General features: G+C 33.2%; 2 pseudogenes; one reads left to right on the top strand and one right to left on the bottom strand.

Annotated features, from left to right (window-relative positions):
- Positions 1-1,492: 1,492 nt before the first annotated feature.
- LOC123193946 lies at positions 1,493-14,216 on the bottom strand (annotated as a pseudogene).
- A 1,645-nt stretch (positions 14,217-15,861) lies between these two features.
- LOC123193941 lies at positions 15,862-17,075 on the top strand (annotated as a pseudogene).
- The last annotated feature ends 3,490 nt before the right edge of the window (positions 17,076-20,565 follow it).

The raw sequence follows: 20,565 nt of genomic DNA, 5'->3' as shown, positions 1-20,565 counted from the left end.
TAAAAAATTAAAGTTTTATCACATTTTGCCCTCTAAGTTTAAAAATCTAACAATTTTCCTCTTCCTATAGTTTGAAAAATGAATATTTTCGCACTAAAGTTTGTAGTTTTCCCTTACTGTTGCTCCTCCAATGATTGAAGCGGACCAATCTCCATACCGACACTTCTCCCTCTCTTAGACAATGACGAATCATCAATCAATTGGAGGTGGACCAACGCTTGTCAACGTGAAGATGAAACAAGTTTGTGTGTCACACAAATCTGTTTTTTCCAACTGATCTGTGTGTGATAAATTTGTATGTAGCACAAATACGTCTTTATGCCAACAAATCATTAGCCCACCTCTAGTTAGTCGATGATTCGTCATCTTTCAGAAGAGAGAGGAGCATTAGTATGGAAGATGGCTAGTTTCAGTCACCGAAGGAGCAGTTGCGAGGGAAAACTACAAACCCTATGGGGAAATATTCATTTTTCAAATTTTAGGTTAGGAAAATTTGTTAGATTTTCTAATTTAACAGGTAAAATGTGATAAAACTTTCGTTTTTTAAAATTTTTTATGAAATGATGGTTTAACCCCTAACTTAACTGAAATTTTTAACAAAAATTGGTTCATAAAAAGATGTTTGGGTTTTTGAAAGTTGGTCGGTAGGACTTTAGGGTTACATCACACCTTGTGTGGGAACAAGTCTTTTGGCCTAATTATCAACTCAAATTACATTACTTAGTATTAAAATATGGTTAATAGTTAGAGGTGATTAATTAAGTCCTTTTATTGATCATAATAATAATAAAAAAAGGTTACGTTGTTTTAGTTTTTGGTATTTCATTTCAATGTGAATTTAATCTATTTTTAAGAGGAGGTTTCATCAAGAGATAAAATTTTCGTTGAAACTACTTGCAGAAGCAACCAACTAAGCTGTGGACAGTTGAAGGAATGATCAAAATTGTAAGAAGAAAAAGGTTGCACAGCTATATCTGGGTCAACCTAGCCCAGCCACCGTCATAGAATCTACTAATGACACTGTTTAGATCCATGGGTTTTTGAAAGTTACACTAACACCCCTATATCAAATTGACTAGTTGAACTCCTAAAGATACAAAGCTTGAAAATTTTTTGAAGCAGTTGTGTCAAATTATAACATTAAGCCATAATTGATACTTTGGGACAATTTCCGATCCAGAAAATTTTTAAGTTTAATATACGTAAAACATTAATATAACTCTTAAATTTTTCATTGACTTTCTCAATTTTCATTATGTTTTATGCACTCCTTCATATTTTACTGAATTCAAAGTATGACCTCACTAATTGTTTCTTATTCCACCACTACTTTGGGATGAAATTTAACTATAATCATGACTAGATTTTCTCATTGCATAGTTCTATAAATGAAGACAGTATTACAACTACATTACAACGAGACTTTAAAATATCAAAGAATGAAAGAATTGGCCTTTACTAGTTACAATGACTACAACAAACTTTGATTTCATTAAGTTGAACTACATTCTGGTGGGAGGCCCTGGGGAAATCTCTTTGTGTCTCTACAATAATCGTATATCATGTAGTTCTTTCGAACCCATTTCAGTCTTTCCTGACTAGTTGAGTCAAGACCTTGAATGAGCCAGGAACCATTTCTGGATGTGTTAGAGTAAAACTTTAAAGATAGTAGGAGATATGAAAAAGTAACACAATGCAAGAACAAAGCGATCCTTTTATTTGATGATTCAAAAACACACACTGCATAAAATATTACAAAGGAACAAGCTAATAAATAGCTAAACTTAAATAACTGAACTCCTAGAAACCAAAACACTACATGATAACATGGGATCATGATCCCACTAAATAAGGATCACTAATGACAGTTCCTACAGTCAAGGAACTTACTAAAAAATCAACAAGACCACTTCCTACTAGTTGTTAGTGGTTTGAATCACATTCGTAACACCCCCTCTTGATTCAAACTCCCCCATTCCAAGCTTACTTCTTAGATAACTAAATCTGGAATATGACAACGCTTTTGTGAAGATATCAGCAACCTGATCATCTGTCCTGCAGAATTTCAAGCTGATTTCCTTTTTAGCTACTAGCTCCCTTATAAAATGATGCTTTATTTCTATATGCTTAGCTCGACCATGAAAGACGGGGTTTTTTGTCATAGCTATAGCAGAGCTACTATCACTGTGAATTTCAGTTGCCCCCTCTTGCTTCATACCTAGGTCAAGCAGGAGCTTCCTCATCCAAATGGCTTCGCACGCTGCTGCTCCCCCAGCTACATATTTTGCCTCGCACGATCATAAGACAACCGTAGATTGCTTTTTTGATCTCCATGTGACTACACCTGATCCAAGAGTAAAGCAAAACCCTGTTGTACTCCTTCTATCAACTGATGAACCTGCCCAATCACTGTCACAATAACCCTCCAGTTTCAAAGATTTAGTTTGACAATACCAAATCCCCATTGCTAGAGTTCCTACGACATACTTTAACACTCTCTTAGCTGCTCCATAATGGTGTTTTGTTGGTTTGTGCATAAACCTTGATATCAAACTTACTGCAAACATGATATCCGGCCTTGTATGCGTGAGATAAATTAAACCTCCAACTAAACTTTTGAATTTTTACGCATCAACAGCTCCGGACCCATCATCCTTCTGAAGTTTCGCATTCACATTCATGGGTGTTTCTACTGCATTGCACCTGTTCAGGCTGAATTTCTTCAGAAGATCTATTGTATACTTCCTTTGAGCTATGAAGACCCCCTCCTTACATTGCATTACTTCCATTCCCAAGAAGTAGTGAAGCTGGCCCAGATCTGTCATGTTAAATTTCTGCATAATTTGGCTTTTAAATTCTGCAATTAAAGAGCTGTTAGACCCCACATATATCATATCATCAACATACAAACATACTAATAAAAAATGATACTCCCCACAGCTCTTAATGTACATTGTTGGCTCATTTTCACTTCTTTTAAAGCCAAATTGTAGAAAATATGTATCTATTTTCATGTACCATGCCCTGGGAGCTTGTTTAAGCCCATATAAGGCTTTCTTAAGTTTGTAGACCTTATCTAGACTCTCTTGATTAACAAACCCATCAGGCTGAGCTACATAAACTTCCTCACTTAGTTCTCCATTAAGAAAAGCAGACTTGACATCAAATTGATAAACACAAAGCTTGAGAAATGCTGCTATTGATAGTACCACCCGAATTGTTTCAAACCTTGCCACAGGAGAAAAAGTTTCTTCAAAATCTATCCCTTTTCTTTGTGAGTAGCCCTGCACCCCTAGCCTTGCCTTATGCTTAAGTAGAGTTCCATCTGGATTATATTTGGTTTTGAATACCCATTTCAAACCTATGGCTTTCTTATCCTTTGGTAAATCTACCAAACTCCAGGTTTCATTCTTCTCAATTGCTAACATTTCCTCCTTCATTGTTAGTCTCCACTCTGACCTCTCTACTGCTTCTTCATATGAGAAGGGTTCAGATACGTAGAGAGCAACTGTGCAAGACTCATAGATCTCTCTAAGTGACCTGAACTTCCTAGGTGGTGTCTCATTATCACCGTCATTGTCTGTATCTCCATTTCAGAACATGCACCACTATTAAATGAATTTGAGCTGCTGCTCTGGTATGTTGAGGTCGTGTGAATTGATCTGCCCACTGAGTTTGAGCCATCTGGACTCACGACAGAATTTGATTCTGACGTGGTCATGCTTCTCGTTTCCCTGCTATGTACTTCTTCATCTTTGATCTGAAATGTTGGAGCTTTTCCTTTGTCTTCCCATTGCCAACTATCTTCCTCATTGAACATTATGTTCCTACTTACAATCACTTTACCAGTTGCTGGATTATAGACTCTATAAGCCTTAGTTTATGAGCAATAACTAATGAAAATGCACTAAATTGATTTTTCCTCTAACTTATGTCTTTCATGTGCATTAATCAATACATAAATAATACACCCAAAAATTTTAAGATGCTCAACTAAAGGTTTTTTACCTGACCAGGCCTCATAGGGAGTTTTGTTAAGAACATCTTTTGTTGGTGAGAGATTAATCAAATAAATGGCAGTAGTCACTGCCTCCGCCCAAAATTTATAAGGCAGCCCCTTACTCTTTAGCATACTTCTTGCCATTTCAACAATTGTTTTGTTCTTCCTCTCTGCTACTTCGTTTTGCTCTTGAGTGTAGGGTGCAGTCAGCTCTTTGTGTATTCCATGCTTCTAACAGTATTGATTGAATTCTCTAGAAGTGAACTCTCCTCCTCTGTCAGTGCGTAATATCTTCAGGTTGCTGCCCTTCTGCTTTTCCACAATAGCCTTGAACTTGACAAATTGCTTAAAGGCTTCTGACTTAAATTTGAGGAAATACACCCAGCTCATTCTACTGTAATCATCGACAAACAGTAAAAAATATTTGCTGCCACCTAGTGACTCAGTCCTTATCGGGCCACACAAGTCAGCATGTACAAGCTCTAACGGCTCAGTTGCTCTCCAGGATTAACCAACAGGGAACCGCCTTTTGCTTTGCTTCCCATACATGCATCCCTTACATACTGCCCCAATAGCTTCAATTTGTTGAAGACCACGCACCATTTCCTTTTGATTCAGCAACCTCAAACCAGTTGTGTGTAGGTGACCATATCGAAGATGCCATAGTTGAGAGGCATTCTTAGACATAGTGACCATTGCGTGACTTTCTAATTTGCTGAAAACTAAGGGAAACATGTGGTTTTCAGCCATATTTACTTTGGCCAAAACATGACCTGTTGCTTTCTCAGTAATAGTGCAGCATGCTTCATCAAATAAAATAGTAAAACCACTAAGTAAAAGTTGTCCCACACTCAAGAGATTATGGGCCAACTCTGGAGTATATAGAATATTAAAAATGAGTTTACTTTTCCCAGAAATAGATTTTACCTCAACTATACCCTTTCCCTCTACTTGGATTTGTTTGTTGTTTCCTAAACGAATCACCCTTCTTTGAGTTTCATCAAGCTCTCTAAACATCTCTTTTACCCCTGTCATGTGGTTAGAGCAACCACTATCTATAAACCATACAGCTTGTTCTTCATTTCCGTGTTCCATTAGCGTCATGAACAGAAAGTCTTCTTCTGTTGCTTCAGTTTCCTCAACAAACTCAGCTTGACTACTTCTGCAGTTTTTTGCAAGATGACCTTGTTTGCCGCACGTGTAACATTTTCTTTGCTCCACCCAACCTCTACCTCTACCTCTTCCTCTTGAACCTCCACGTCCTCTTCCTCTACTGCTGCTATTGTTTCTCCCTTCATCTTAAGTAGAGTCTCTCATGGCAAAGGCTTTTTTTTCACTCTTCTCTTGTGATCTGTTCAATTAATCCTCATGTGCCTGCAGTGACCCCATGAGTTCATCCACAGTGAAAACTGACAAATCCTTTGACTCCTCAATTGCTGTAACTATGTGATCAAACCTTGGAGTGAGACTTCTCAAGATCTTTGCAACAACAGTCCCATCATTGATATTCTCTCCATAAGACTTCATGTGATTAACAACTGCTCTTGTTCTTGATAGAAAATCTTGAACAAATTCATTAGATTGCATTGACAATGTCTCAAACTCCCTTCTCAATGATTGGAGCTTGACCATAATAATTTTGGATGATCCCTGGAATTCAGTTTTCAGAATCTCCCACGCCTTCTTTGCACTTTCTGCTGCTGAAATTCTAGAGAAAACACTTTCATGAAGTCCTTACTGAATGAAAAAAAGTGTTTTTACATCTTTCTTTCGATTCTCCCTCAACTTTACTTCATCATCAATCTCGCTATACCCATCTTCTACCACCTCCCAAAGCTCTTGAGACTTGAAAAGTGTCCTCATCTTAATCCTTCAAAAATCAAAATTCTTACCCTTAAAGACTGAAATCATTGACTGCATTGAGTTGGATCCTGATGAGGCCATTGTTGTTCAAGTCAGAACCTGGCTCTGATACCATAATGTTAGAGTAAAACTTTAAAGATAGTAGAAGATATGAAAAAGTAACACAATGCAAGAACAAAGCGATCCTTTTATTTGATGATTCAAAAACACACACTGCATAAAATATTACAGAGGAATAAGCTAATAAATAACTAAACTTAAATAACTGAACTCCTAGAAACCAGAACACTACATGATAACATGGGATCATGATCCCACTAAATAAGGATCACTAATGACAGTTCCTACAATCAAGGAACTTACTAAAAAATCAACAAGACCACTTCTTACTAGTTGTTAGTGGTTTGAATCACATTCGTAACAGGATAAAGATGAAGGTTTTTTTGAATTGTAGGAAGATTTTCCATTAGACCAAACACAAGCATTAGCTTTGAAGTTTCTGTAAGAAGCAGTGAAAGGAGCTTGAGTCCAGTTTGTCTTCACAAGTCTACCTCTGGTAGCCCAGTCATCAGCATTCCAGAGTGAAGAGTATATTCTCATTGGCTGATTCTTTGGGAATGGAACACCTATTGACTCTAAGTTCTTGAACTCTCTTATGGGAATTCTATCCACAGATAAGTTGAAATTGCAAACAAAGAGATTTGTAAGTTTAAACAGAATAAGAAAAACAACTAAACAATATAACATATTTTAGTTAGAGTGAAGAAACTAAATAGCTAGAATACTCACACAATGTGCTGGGGATTCCAGAGAATGGAATAGGTGTGACAATCAGCAGTTGGGTCAAACCAGAGATAGAATTGTTGTTCTCTGTTGCCCTTGCCTTGGCTGAACACATTAGGATGAACAATGTAAGGATCACCACTCAAATTTCCCAAGAATTCGAAGTCAATTTCATCCCATGTAGACCCTTTTCATGTTTAGTAACTAGAGGACTCAATATTATTAACCACTTACATAATAAGCAGTGACAGTGCCAGTAAAGTTTTCGGGGACAAGCTTGTGTTGCATATTAGTCTTGCCAAAGAGATACTCGTTCTTGGACTGGAAGCAAGAACCAGAGGCTTTACCAAGAGACAGAGTGAGAAGGTCCCCATTGTTAAATTACAATTTTTACAAATATTATGGGTGTTAATGGAATTTTAATAGGGGTTTTGGAAATTCAAAAATTTTTAGGGATGTTTTAAGAAATGCCTCTTATTAGTTTAAAAATGCATTTACACATAAAAACAAATACCAAAATATAACATTTTAAAGTTTATAATTTAATATGTGTACCTAATGTAAATAATAATTTTGTAATTTTAATGAAAAGTAAAGTTATTTACATTTACAATGGGAACGCCAATCTGGACTTCGAGACTTGAAGGCCGTTTAACTTTCTTCGTTGAGATGATATACAGGCAATTTCAAGTTCACACGCTTTCTATGAAATAATGACACGTAACAAACACGTGTTAGTTTAAAACCATTTTAAATTTAAAAAAATATATTTATATACTCATTTTAAACCCATAAATATCAATATTTATATATATTATTACATTCTCCAATTAAAAATTATTTATAATATATATTAAATATATATTTAAAATAAAAATATATAATTTTATTAAATTTAAAAACAATTAAACAATTTTTTTAAAGTTTAGATTAGACTCAATTGTAAATTTGTGTTCACTAACTTAGTTTAAGTTTAAAGTTAAATGTTTAATTTAATTTTAACTTAGCTTATTTAATTTAAATTATAGGCTGAATTAAGGCTAACCTATATCTCGTCCAACCTTAGTTATATGGATAATTTCTTTTATAAGAAAACTAATTCATATTAATTAGGAAATGATATGAATCGAATTTAAATAAAAATTAATTTGAATTTTTATTATCTAATAAATCATTAGAAAACTGTACCAAAAAAATATATATTTACGAAGATAAAAAAGAAAAGGAATCACATGGAAAGATGAATATATCTCCTTGCTTCTCTTTGCTTTCAATTATTTAAAGGAAAACCCAATAGATTTATTAGCAAAAATAGATGGCGAGTGAAAATTTAATTTCTTTTTAAATTTAATTGATAAAATTATATCATTTCATCAAATCTTGCGTGGGACATATCGTTTGGCTTTATTTCACTGCTTTTTATAATATATATTTTTTTCCAAAAATATACTTATTTCTTTTATCAGGAAAGCATTACATTATAATTCTTTTTAGAAACTTAACACACTACTTCACTTCAAGTTGAAAAATTAATTTTTTCTAGAAATTTTCATATTATATAAAAATTTTAACATGTCATTCATTTCACTTATGTTATATACTTTTATCATAGTTATTTTTAATATAACATTTTAGATGATTAAATTGAAAGTTCATAAAAAACTAAAGATAAAAAATCAGTAAAAATAATCCCAAAAACATAAACAGTTAAACAATACCAAAAAAAAGAAAAAGAAAACAAAAATATTTAAAAATAAATGCCAATACTTTGAAATTAAAATAATAAATTTATATATGAACCAATTAACAGCTTATAATTTTGTTTTGCTTGTAACAAGATATATTCTTAGTAATTAAATATCTCATTACCAACTAATGAGCACAATTTAGAGCCTTACACACATTAGATTACAATAATGATGTTTAAGATATGATATTAAACCATAATATCCACTGTAGTGATATAAATTGAATATAGAGAGAGTTGGGAACAAAATGGTTTTTTAACGTGATTTGACTTGTTACTCAAAAGTCTATGTTCATAATTATGCGATTAAGAGTTTCAAGATACTACTCCAACCAAGTAAATACAAAGATTACAAAGGAATGCCCCATAGGGGACTAGAAAACAGAGGGATACATTCATAAAGATTGTTGGGTTTGAGGCCGCCTGTCGCTAGATTTAGGATGAAACATGACCAACCTTAAGCAGGGTTGGATTTAAATTGAGTTTATTCAAGCTTAAAAACAAACTTGGCTCAAATGAAACCAAAATGAGATCAACTCAAGTGAACACGAACTGGAACTAGAGCCTAAAAATTAAATATATTCAAGCTCGAGCTTAAACTTAAGTGGTGTTTGGCTTGTCAAGTTTAAACTTGTGTGTTTGGTTCATTTCATGCATGACTATTTAACACCTCAAAATTTCATATTTAAATACTTAATACTCTTATGATGCACTTGAGAGTGTACAAGTTTCACCTATTGGGTGTGGTTAGTTCAATCACAAATAGGTGATTTGACTTAAATAAGATTTTCTTGTTAAGAAAAAAAATCGGTCTTGGTAGGTTTAAGAAATAAAAACTTGAACAACTCAATAGGATGTGATGGACTTCTGGTTGTCATTGATAAAAGCGTGGAAATAAGAAGAAAATGGACTAAGGTTGTTAAGGGCTTGTGATTAGACATAAGCATTGGATTAGGGAAGAGCAAGGGTGCAACAAAGGAGCCAACACACACACATGCACGTGAATGCACTAGCTCAAGCAAATCAGATTTCCAAAAAGATAGATGACTATTGAATGAAACCCTTATTTGTTTCCCAGCCAAACAATGTGCATACCTATCTAGCCTTAGACTTTTCACTCTGGATAATAGATTCTTCTTTGTCAAATAGTCAAACCTCTTTTCACCCATGTGACTAAGTCTTCGATGTTATAGTCTTGACAAATTTTCATCTTCTGTCACATTCACTATATCTTTAGCAATAGAGGCTTGTATCAAGTATAAACTAGAACATTTATTACCACGAGCCACAATAAGAGAACCTTTGTTGAGCTTCCACTAACTCTCACTAAAAGTGATGTAATAACCCTCATCATTAAGCTTACTAGTCGAAATAAAATTCAAATGGATCTTAGGTACATGTCATATATCCCTAAGTGTCGATCGTGTCCTAATGCAAGTTTCCAAACAAACATCTCCTATATCAATAACATGTGCTTGACCATCATTATGCATCTTTAACGTGCCAAAGTCACTAGAAGTGTAAGATGTGAAGAATTCTTTGCGAGATGTAACATAAAAAGAAGCACTACTGTTTACGTAACATCCATAGGTAAGCCCAAGGGCATTCTAGTCTTTCTTCCTTGTTTAAATTTGGTGATTAATAATTATTTAGAGGTACATGCTCATTTATAGAGGTATACAAGGTCGTGTATGGACAACAGAAAGCTAGACTTTTGGATCAAATTGTAATCGCAATGAAATAGAAAGTCGCTCTAGTTATGCAACTTCATACATGGTTATGTATGACCTATACAGGCTCATTTATCGCGTGCTAGAATTTAAATAAAAACGTGATAACCTTAATTCTCTCACATTATCATTTGTAGTCATAGAAAGCAAAGAGTGTGTATGAGAGAGAGGAAGTAATTTCGTTGCCTAAAAAGCCACCATCGATCATTGAAATCACCGTAGTAGTTCCAGAGAATCATTTTCACTAGAATCTAAGTAAGTGGGATGACCCTTAGTGAGTTTAGTATGAATCCACATGTTGTAGTGATAAGTTGGCTTGTTGATCTCATTATATACTCATGTATGATAGTGCTTACTAATTTGATTAATAGGATGATATATATTTATGTTATAGTCAAAGATTGAATGTAAAGATTATGTGTTACTATGAATATATGAGTTTATATCTACTACTGTGATCAATTTAGGGTTGATTTGCTTGAATACAAATATGCATATCACTGCATCCTATGAATAAAAATTGGTAGGACTCTTGAACGAGGTCTAAGAAGATTTAAATTACTTATTTCATGTACGTTTGATTGTATAAAAAATTGATCTTGGGTGCTCAGAGTCTTCTGTATACATGTTGGTTTTGTTGATCTGTAAAAAAGGTGATCAAAATGGTGTAGGAACCCTAAGGCATGAATTCTAAATCGTGACACACGGTCATGTATGGTCCTATACACGCTCATGTGTTATTCTAAAAATTTTGAAAGTCCAAGATTCTTACTCTCGTTTTGAGGAAAGATATATACGACTATATGTTATAGCACATATGCTTGTGTATAGCTTTTCAAAAGTGAATAGTATGTATCAAAAGACGTATGACAGGTACACATGGACCTATGTGCATGAGAGTGTGTCCAAGTCAACTCTTTATGTAAACCAACTCTATGCATGATCATCTGCAAAGTGTCACACACTTATTTATATGGGTTAGGAGGAATATGAACGTGAATGGAAAAGCACACGACAATGTAACTCTAGCCAAAGACAAAAAACAATTAAGCAAGAAGAATAATGAGCCATCAGAGAATACAAAATTCAAGAAAGACATAGATTTGATGTCTGATTATACGAACAATATCACAAGTTTAGACTGAATCGAATCGAGGTTGAATGTTAACAATCTTAAGGTCAGTGTCACATATTTAGATAGTCACCAACTATGTGTGTAAGTGATGATAATCATGAAGACAATAAGGCTAGATGCCTATGAGATGGATTATGCACTCAGCGCCATAACTACCCAATTCAATTCAAGTGTGCATGGTAAGGATATGGTTTTAGATATTCCTCATGTGATTAGCAGGAAACACCACATATGTACTGTAGGTAGGGGCCATCTTCAGATGGTTAGTCAATACTTCTGATCAGCTTACAGGATAAAGGAATAAACTGCTATCAAAGATTTTTCTATGTGATTAGGGTGTCCTAGTTAGTTAGCCTAATAGGCTGTTTAGTGTATGCATAAGGCATAATATTAGCTTTCACCAGGGCATTATACCAATTCTAGCTTGGGTTTTCTTAGTTTTCGTGGATGATCCATATGAAAGTACTGAGGTGTTGTAGTGTGACCACATTTAGCTTACAAATGAACACAAATTTTACCATCAGTTTATTCATATCAGTTTTGAGTGTCAAAAGGTCACCACTTACTAAATTTTACTCACATATTTCCTTTTATATGTTTTGCTAGTAGAGGTGAGTAACGAGGTAGGCAGAGGATCTAGCAATCTAACGAGTAGTTGTACGAAGGAGAAAGATGTTTGTCATATTTCAATTTTTTGTCAAACATACAAATATTATTATTATTACTATTATTTTCATACACAGTGATTACTCATGATTTATACAATTATTTTATATCAAAGATTTTCAGATACTTATTATTTTATAAGTTTTGCTTAATAAAACAGTTATTTTTATTACGTCACCTTTTTGCATGTTTTATGATTATGATCATGCATTAATGATTTTAAATAGTTAAATTGTGTATGTCTCTTTAGGTCACATTTCTATCAGGGGTATGTATCTGAAGATTAATGTTATAATCTATCACTTAAGTACTCTTTTAGGAAGCAATATTAACCACATTCTTACATAACCAATAATGAGATCATCAGATCCAGTAATAACAACTCGATCATTATTCTCTGAATTCTTTCTTATTTTCCTATCATCACCTTTGTTGCCTTTGTTCTCTCTTTTCCACTTGTAGTAAAATTTTTTGATATGCCTATTTTTGTCACAATGATGACACTTAAGATTCTTGTACTTTGATCTTGACTTGCTTCGGCTTTTATCTCTAAAAGTCTGATCTTTTTGTTTGTTTCTCACCTTATTTTTGGAAACCAAAACATCTTACTACAATGATGATCCTTGAGACTTTCTTCTCACCTCCTCATTTAAGATAGCATTCTTGACAAATTTCAAAGAAGCAATCCTTTTTGGAACTAAATTGCTAAGTAAGACACGAAAAGTTTCCTAACTATCCGAAAGAGCTGCAAGTAGCCATAAACCAATAACTTCATCATCAAATTTAATATTCATGTCAAACAACTAATCAACAATCCCTTGAAACTTATTCAAGTAATCTGCCACAGAGGTTCTTTCACTTTATTTCAATTGCATCATCTTCTTAAGAAAGAATACATTGTTGTTACTCGATTTTGAAGCATTCAAAGATTCAAGTTTATTCCACAAAGAATGAGCATGTGTCTCATTGCAAATATGATTGTAAACATTATCATCAACATATTGCCTAATGAAACTACACACTTGTTCATGCTCAAACGTCTACTCTAAGATTCGGGCTTCTTAAAAGCAAATACAAAAAGATGCAACATTTTCACAAATAAAAGATCTTTCATCTTATTCTTCCATATATGATAATTGGTGTTATTCAAACAAATCATCTTGTTGAAGTTCAATTCCATTATTCAATCAAGTCAATCAATCACAATAGAAACCAAGACTCTGATACCACTTGTTTGGAAAAAAAATTAAACTAGAAATACTAAAATCAAACTCTCTTTTACTTGATTGAACTATATGACAACAAACAATCAACCAAAATATAATTTTATCACATCAAACAATCAAAAGCAAATATAGTAGAAAATAAACCATAATTTAACATGGAAACCTCTTCATTGTGAAGAATAAAACCATAGGGTCTTGTCTAAATAAAGTGATCCACTATATCAAAAAATTAGTATACTATTTTCAGCGAGTGAATGAGTACACCACTCTCCAAAGCAACAAAGCAAAAAAAAAAAAAAACACAACTGCAAAACATAATAAATATTATAGCCAACTCAAATGCCTATATCTCATATTACATGCAAAAAAAAAAAAAAACAAATCTTCACCGTCCAAAATATGACACCAGTTGTGCCTAAAGTATTATCAAAATTTCAGAGCAATCCAACGGTAGAAAAAAGATAAAAGACTTTTTTTCTAAGAGCCACTTAAACAAAACTGTACCACACAACCAATCATATTTCAACATAAATAACTACTTACTTGAAAATCAAACTGCGATCTTCACCATTCAAAATGAAGAATGATGAGTCTTATACTAGAATCTAAAAAATTAGAGTAATCTAACAGTGAAATAAGAGAACAAGAAAATCTCCTACAGACGTGCACTAAAAATCCAAGACAACTTTTTTGTCTCTTCTTCTCTCTTCTCTTTATTATGACTTTAGTACATTATTTATAAATATATGTTGAACTTTTATTTTGATCTAATTTATGAATATAATAAGTCGAGCTTTTTTATTAAATAAATTTTGGTTTCTCCACATAAGAAGGGACCCAAAAACCTAACATTGAGCTGCATATCAATCTTGCCAAAGAGATACTCATTCTTGGATTGGAAGCCAGAACCAGAGGTTTTATCAAGAGACAAAATAAAAAGCTCTCCATTTTTTAGCATCATAGCATGACCATCTCCCTAAGTGATATCAAAATTTTAGTTCAAGCTACCAGCAGAAGCAACCATCAAAGAACCAAACAGAAGAACCAAATGCAACATGGAAGCCATAGATGCTTCGATTGAACCTATCGAATACTGAACTTTGTATTAAATCGCAAAGTATGAAGTGCAAGTATGAATGTGTAGAACCTCATGGCTCATACTTATACTGGGAGTTTGATTGTGAAAGTAAGAAAAGGAAACTCTTGGGAAGGTCAAATGGGGTAATTTGTGGATAGTTGGCTTGTTGTGGAAAAGCAAACTATACAAGGGCTGTCCATATTCCGCAAACGAACATGATTCAAGCAAATTGCATAAGATTTTTTGTTTTATTATTAATTATAGGATGTAGTTTTAATTTCCAACCACCACCATTAAAGACAACATGAGACAAAGCCTATATTCAACATTTGGAGCAACTAATAATGACATTTTTAATTGAAATCATTTTTTTTTACTATAAAAGATTTTCCTTATCAATTGGCATATTTTTAATGATTCTACTGGGTAATTGTATAATATTGGATTTAACGTTTCAACAATTTTTAATAACAGTGTTTCTTATAGAAAAATAGATTAAAAGATACTATGATACTTCAAGACATGACATTGTAGTAATGACTTGGTGAAAATGAGATTTTGAGACAAAAAAAAAAAAAAAGAGTAATGCTATTAGTTTTGAGGACTTAATTAGATATTTAGATTAGGGCAAAGGACTATTTTCCACCCAAGTTTTAGTTGAAACGCAATAACATACCTGCAGTAGTTTAAAAACTCAATTTTGTTAAAAATTATAATTCCTTTGTATAACAACAATATAAAAACTGCGAATTTCGGAATATATTGGACTTCTGAAAAACATTTTACCAATAATGATTAGTTAAGGACTTAAGTGTTGCTTAAAAATATCACTGGATTTTACATATTTAAACCAAATTTCAGGGACCAAAAGGAAAAAAGAAAAAAGCTAAATGGCTATGTCCCACCCAAGGATTCTTATAATGACAATTTTTCCCCTATCATTTAATTATATTAGTAAAAATGTTAAATTTTTCTAGAAATGATTGTTCTATCTTTTTATTAAATCTTGACTTTCTAAGACCTAAGGGTGAAAATTGTCATTTCAGCAAACTTGGGTGAGCTAGAGATTTTTGTCAAAAAACAAAAAAATATATATATAGGAAAGAGCTTTGCACTTTCATGAATGATGATTGAATGCTCATTTCCTCAAATTTCTAGAAATGTTCATGGTGATGAGTTCGGTCCCCAGTAAGTTGTGAACAATCTGTCAAGAAAGCATGTGGGTGGGAACGAACCAGATTCTGTATCTCTATGAGCAGTCAGTCTAAACAAAACCACTCTTCTCTCAAGTTTCGTAATTCGTTTGGTGAATATGACATTGACAAATAAGGCGGGTCGCTCCTTTCATTTCATTTGGTTAATTTATTTACGCGTACGGTGAACTAAAGTCATCATCAAATGGTCCATATAATAATTTATTTGCAAATTAATCAATTGATTTTTGTAGTTTATGATGATCTCAACTCATAGCGAGAGCCAGCTATACTCACAGCTCATATTTTTTCTCTCCGTCAATTTCAAGAACCACCAGGATCCTTCAATACGCGCTATTAACTTTCCCTTCTTTGGTCAATTATTAATACCACTTTGGTTTCCTCCTATATAAACCCTTCTCATTATTCATCACATCCAACAAAATACAAAGCATCATCAGCTCAATCCATGGCTTCTTCTTCTACCAAAATGCTAATTACTTTTATGGTTGTCAGCTCTTTCATGCTTGCTTCTGCTAATTTCTATCAGAATTTTGATATAACTTGGGGAGATGGTCGTGCGCAAATTCTCAACAATGGTGATCTTCTCACTCTCTCTCTGGACAAAGCCTCAGGCTCAGGTTTTCAATCCAAGAACGAGTATCTATTCGCAAAAATTGATATGCAACTCAAGCTTGTCCCTGGAAATTCCGCAGGCACAGTTACTGCCTACTATGTAAGTTGCTTTTGTTGTTAAAAATATATTGAAGTACTAATATTACCATCAAATCCTGACGCATAGACTTATTTGCAGTGCAGTTAAAATCAGCAGGCTCAGCTTGGGATGAAATAGACTTTGAATTCCTGGGAAATTTAAGTGGTGATCCTTATACTCTTCACACTAACGTGTTTAGCCAAGGCAAAGGTGACAGAGAGCAACAGTTCCACCTCTGGTTTGACCCTACTGCTGATTTTCACACCTATTCAATTTTCTGGAATCCTCAACGTATTATGTAAGTTCCCACTTATTCAATCATGATTACGTTTCTTCTTTGACCAGAAACCTGTTCATTCTTAATTAACGTGTTCATTTTCTTTTTCAGCTTCTATGTTGATGGCACGCCTATTAGAGAGTTCAAGAACTCAGAGTCAGTTGGTGTTCCCTATCTCAAAAGCCAGCCCATGAGGATTTACTCCAGTCTCTGGAACGCTGACGACTGGGCCACCAGAGGCGGGCTCATCAAAACTGACTGGTCTCAAGCTCCATTCACAGCTTCTTACAGAAACTACAATGCCATTAATTCTTGCGTCTGGTCTTCAAGTTCAGGATCCTCTTCCTGCAACTCAAATTGGGATAATAGCTACGCCTGGCTTTGGGAGGAACTGGATGACACAAGCCAACAGACACTCAACAGAAGAATTACATGATTTATGACTATTGCAACGACACAAAACGTTTCCCCCAAGGCCTTCCTGCAGAATGTGCACTCAATAACTCATCCTAGGCAATTCTTATTAATTTGACGTTGTTAATAGTTCTTTGATGCTGCAGTTCTTTCATTTTTATTTTTTTTTGTATTCTTTGTGCAGCCAAACAATACGTGAATTATTCTTTTTTGAAATAAAATAAATGCTTGCAATATATTTTAGCGAATTATAAAATTAAAGTTAGCTTTGTTCTTGAAAATTTTTATTTTGTGCTTTATGCAAATCAATGTGTTATAAAATTTCATAATTAATAAATAATAATATCAACCACATATAATAAATAATAATATCACATAATTAATAATGCAAACCAATTTTTTTTTTTAAATTTGATGTCGTTAATTGTTTTTTGATGTTGCAATTCTTTCAATTCTTTTTTTTTTTTTAATTTTTTGTGTAGTCAAGCAATATATGTATTATTTTTCATGAAACAAAATAAATGCAGGTTATATATTTTAGCTAAGGCCCGAAGACTTGTTCCCACCTAAGGTTTGATTTGTTATCAAACTCTTATCAATAAATTTTTAAAAATTTAAATCTTCATTTATCACTTATTAATATTAATAAAATTTGTTAGATTTAAAGGTATAATTATTATTTAATTTATAATATTTAAAAAAATAAAATTTTATCTCATTTTTTATCCAAAATTTTAAAATTAATAATTTTTTTAATTCTAAATTTTAAAAAATTATATTTCTCCTTCTAAGGGTTTACGTATTTTTTCTTTTTTTCTCAACTGGAGTTTGGCCAATAGCTATATTTGATGCTAATATGATTTGTATTACACTCAACATCAAATGAAAAGACAAAAAGACGAAGATGAAGGATTTTGACATTTTGTTTTCAGGCGATCTTGAGACGCCCTTCATCTTTGGGTCATTTGTTATTCACCGATTTGACGTCATGTTTCCACTAATTCAGTTGTCTTCAGGAGGCGAGAATTCTATCAATACTGTTAATGAAGTCTGTCTGTTAATGCTATATTTTATCGAGTTTGAATATTAATCAGAGATTTGGATCGATTTTTCAGTCAAGAAATACACAAGAATCATATAATAAACCATACACAAATCAACACACCAAATTTACTTGGTTCGGGTTCAAAAGATTAGAACCCTACATCCAAGGCAGAAGAATCCTTTATAGCAAGTCCATTAATTAGTAAGAAAAATAGTACAACTTATAGATTCAGAAGCCAATCTAGCATTACAAACACAAACGGAAACGAATCCAGCCTTGCCGACTCGAATCTTTCCTAAACCCAAGCATCACAGCGATCTTGTACACTTACTCAAGTGTTTAGACAGCTAGATCTATGAAAATATAGTGGATTCATGCATTTTCTTTAAACCCTAGCAGAGAAAAATGGAGGAACAAGAGAGAAAATAATATTCACACCTAAAAGCAGCCTATTTTCCTTTTAAAGAAACAACCAACGTAAATGCCTTTCTCTTATCTTTCTCAAAACCAACTAATGGTTTATAACCATTAGTTAAAACACTTAATCAAGCAAAGACAAAATTGCCCCTGGACAATAACTGTAGCCCAAACTTTGCTTCTAATTTACAAAACTGCCATTAGTTTTATGTCACAGATTCACAAAACTCCACTTTGACAAAAACTAACATATCTAAAGACTCCTCTATAGACCACAACACACTTACACTGAACAAATTTTGAGCAAATTCAGGGCATCCTTAAATTTACTCAATAACACAGGCTTTGTTAAGATGTCAGCTGGATTGACATTTGTTGATATTTTCTTCATATTAACTTTATCAATAGTTAACACATCTCTAATGAAATGCAGCCTTACATCAATGTGTTTAGTCATTTCATGAAATGTAGAATTTTTGGACAAGTGAATAGCACTCTGTGAATCACTGAAGACTTCTGGAACATCAATATTTAGCCCTAACTCAGAAATAATTCCCTTCAGCCATAATGTTTCTTTAACTACTTCAGTTAATGCTGTATATTCAGCCTCAGTTGTTGAAAGTGCCACAATGTGTTGTAAATTACACTTCTAGCTTACAAAATTTCCACCAAAGGCAAAAATATAACCAGTGAGGGATCTCCTTTTATCAAGATCAGTTACAAAATCTGAATCACAAAATCCTTTCACAAAAAATAGGTTAGTAGCATCAGCAGTATAACACAAGCCATAATCAGATGTACCCTTCAAATACCTCAATAACCATTTTGTTGCATTCCAATGTTCTTTACCTAGATTACTCATAAATTTGCTAACAAGACTAATTACATATGTTATATCAAGTCTAGTACCTATCATTGCAAACATTAGACTTCCTACCATATTAGAATATGGTATATTCTTCATGAAGTCGGATTCATTAAAAGACAACAATCCAGCAGATTTTAATTTAAAATAAGCACCCATAGGAACATTCACACACTTTGCATTGATCATATGATATAGTTCAAGTACTTTTCTAATATAAGCAGATTGAGACAAAGTCAAACATTGTTTTAGTCTATTCCTACTTATATCCATACCTAGTATTCTTTCGCAGGACCCAAGTCCTTCATTTCAAATTAAGAATTTAGCATAAATTTCAAATCAAGTAAAACATTCATATCCTTATAAGCTATAAGCATGTCATCTACATAAATCAACAAATATACAAAACTACCATTTTCAATTTTCTTAAAATAAACACAATGATCATAACTGCATCTGGAAAATCCAATTAAAAGAACAAAATCATCAAATCTTTTGTATCATTGTCTAGGTGACTGTTTAAGACCATACAAAGATTTATGAAGTAAACAAAAGTTATTTTCATTACCAGGTTTCTCAAACCCTTCAAGTTGTTCCATATATATTTGTTCTTCTAATTTTCCATGCAAAAAGGTAGTAGTAACATCCATTTGTTCTAATTCTAAATCAAATAGATCAATAACAGATAACATTAGTCTAATAGATGGATGTTTTACCACAAGAGAGAATACCTCATTATAATCAATGCCTTCTCTTTGTGAGAAGCCTTTAGCAACAACTTTTGTTTTAAATCTTGCTTGTTCAACACCAGGTATACCAGGTTTTCATTTGAAAACCCATTTACATCCAATTACCTTTTTACCCTTGGGTCTATCTACAAGTGACTATGTATGATTTTTCTATAGAGAAGACATCTTAGTCTCCATAGCTTTCATCCAATCATCCCTATATTTACTTTTACACACTTGCTTGAAATTAATAGGTTCATCCAATCATCCTTATATTTGCTTTTACACACTTGCTTGAAATTAATAGGTTCATCCATTTCTATCACATCACCTATCTGTAATGCATATAAAATGAGATCTGCATGTGCATACTTAGAAGGTAATCTAATTTCCCTTCTAACTCTATCTCTAGCAAGTTGATAATTAGACAAATTAGGACTACTATCAGATTGAGGACTTTCTTCTTGACTTGGCAGTGGTGGTTGATGATTCAAGTCTAAGATTTCATACTTTGAAGCACGAATTGAATCCAAACCCAATTCAGGTCCACCACTAGACTCTTGAGACTATCTATGAAAACTAGACTGTGGTATCTCCACCTCAATTTGAACCTGTCCTGACTGACTATTAACAAACAAGTCTTTATTAAATTTTGATTCATTAAAGACTACATCCTTACTTAT

This window comes from Mangifera indica, chromosome 13 (assembly GCF_011075055.1).
Source record: "Mangifera indica cultivar Alphonso chromosome 13, CATAS_Mindica_2.1, whole genome shotgun sequence".
NCBI classification, from domain to species: Eukaryota; Viridiplantae; Streptophyta; class Magnoliopsida; order Sapindales; family Anacardiaceae; genus Mangifera; species Mangifera indica.
The sequence above is the reverse complement of the archived record's forward strand: the minus strand, read 5'-3'. Positions and strand labels throughout refer to the sequence as shown.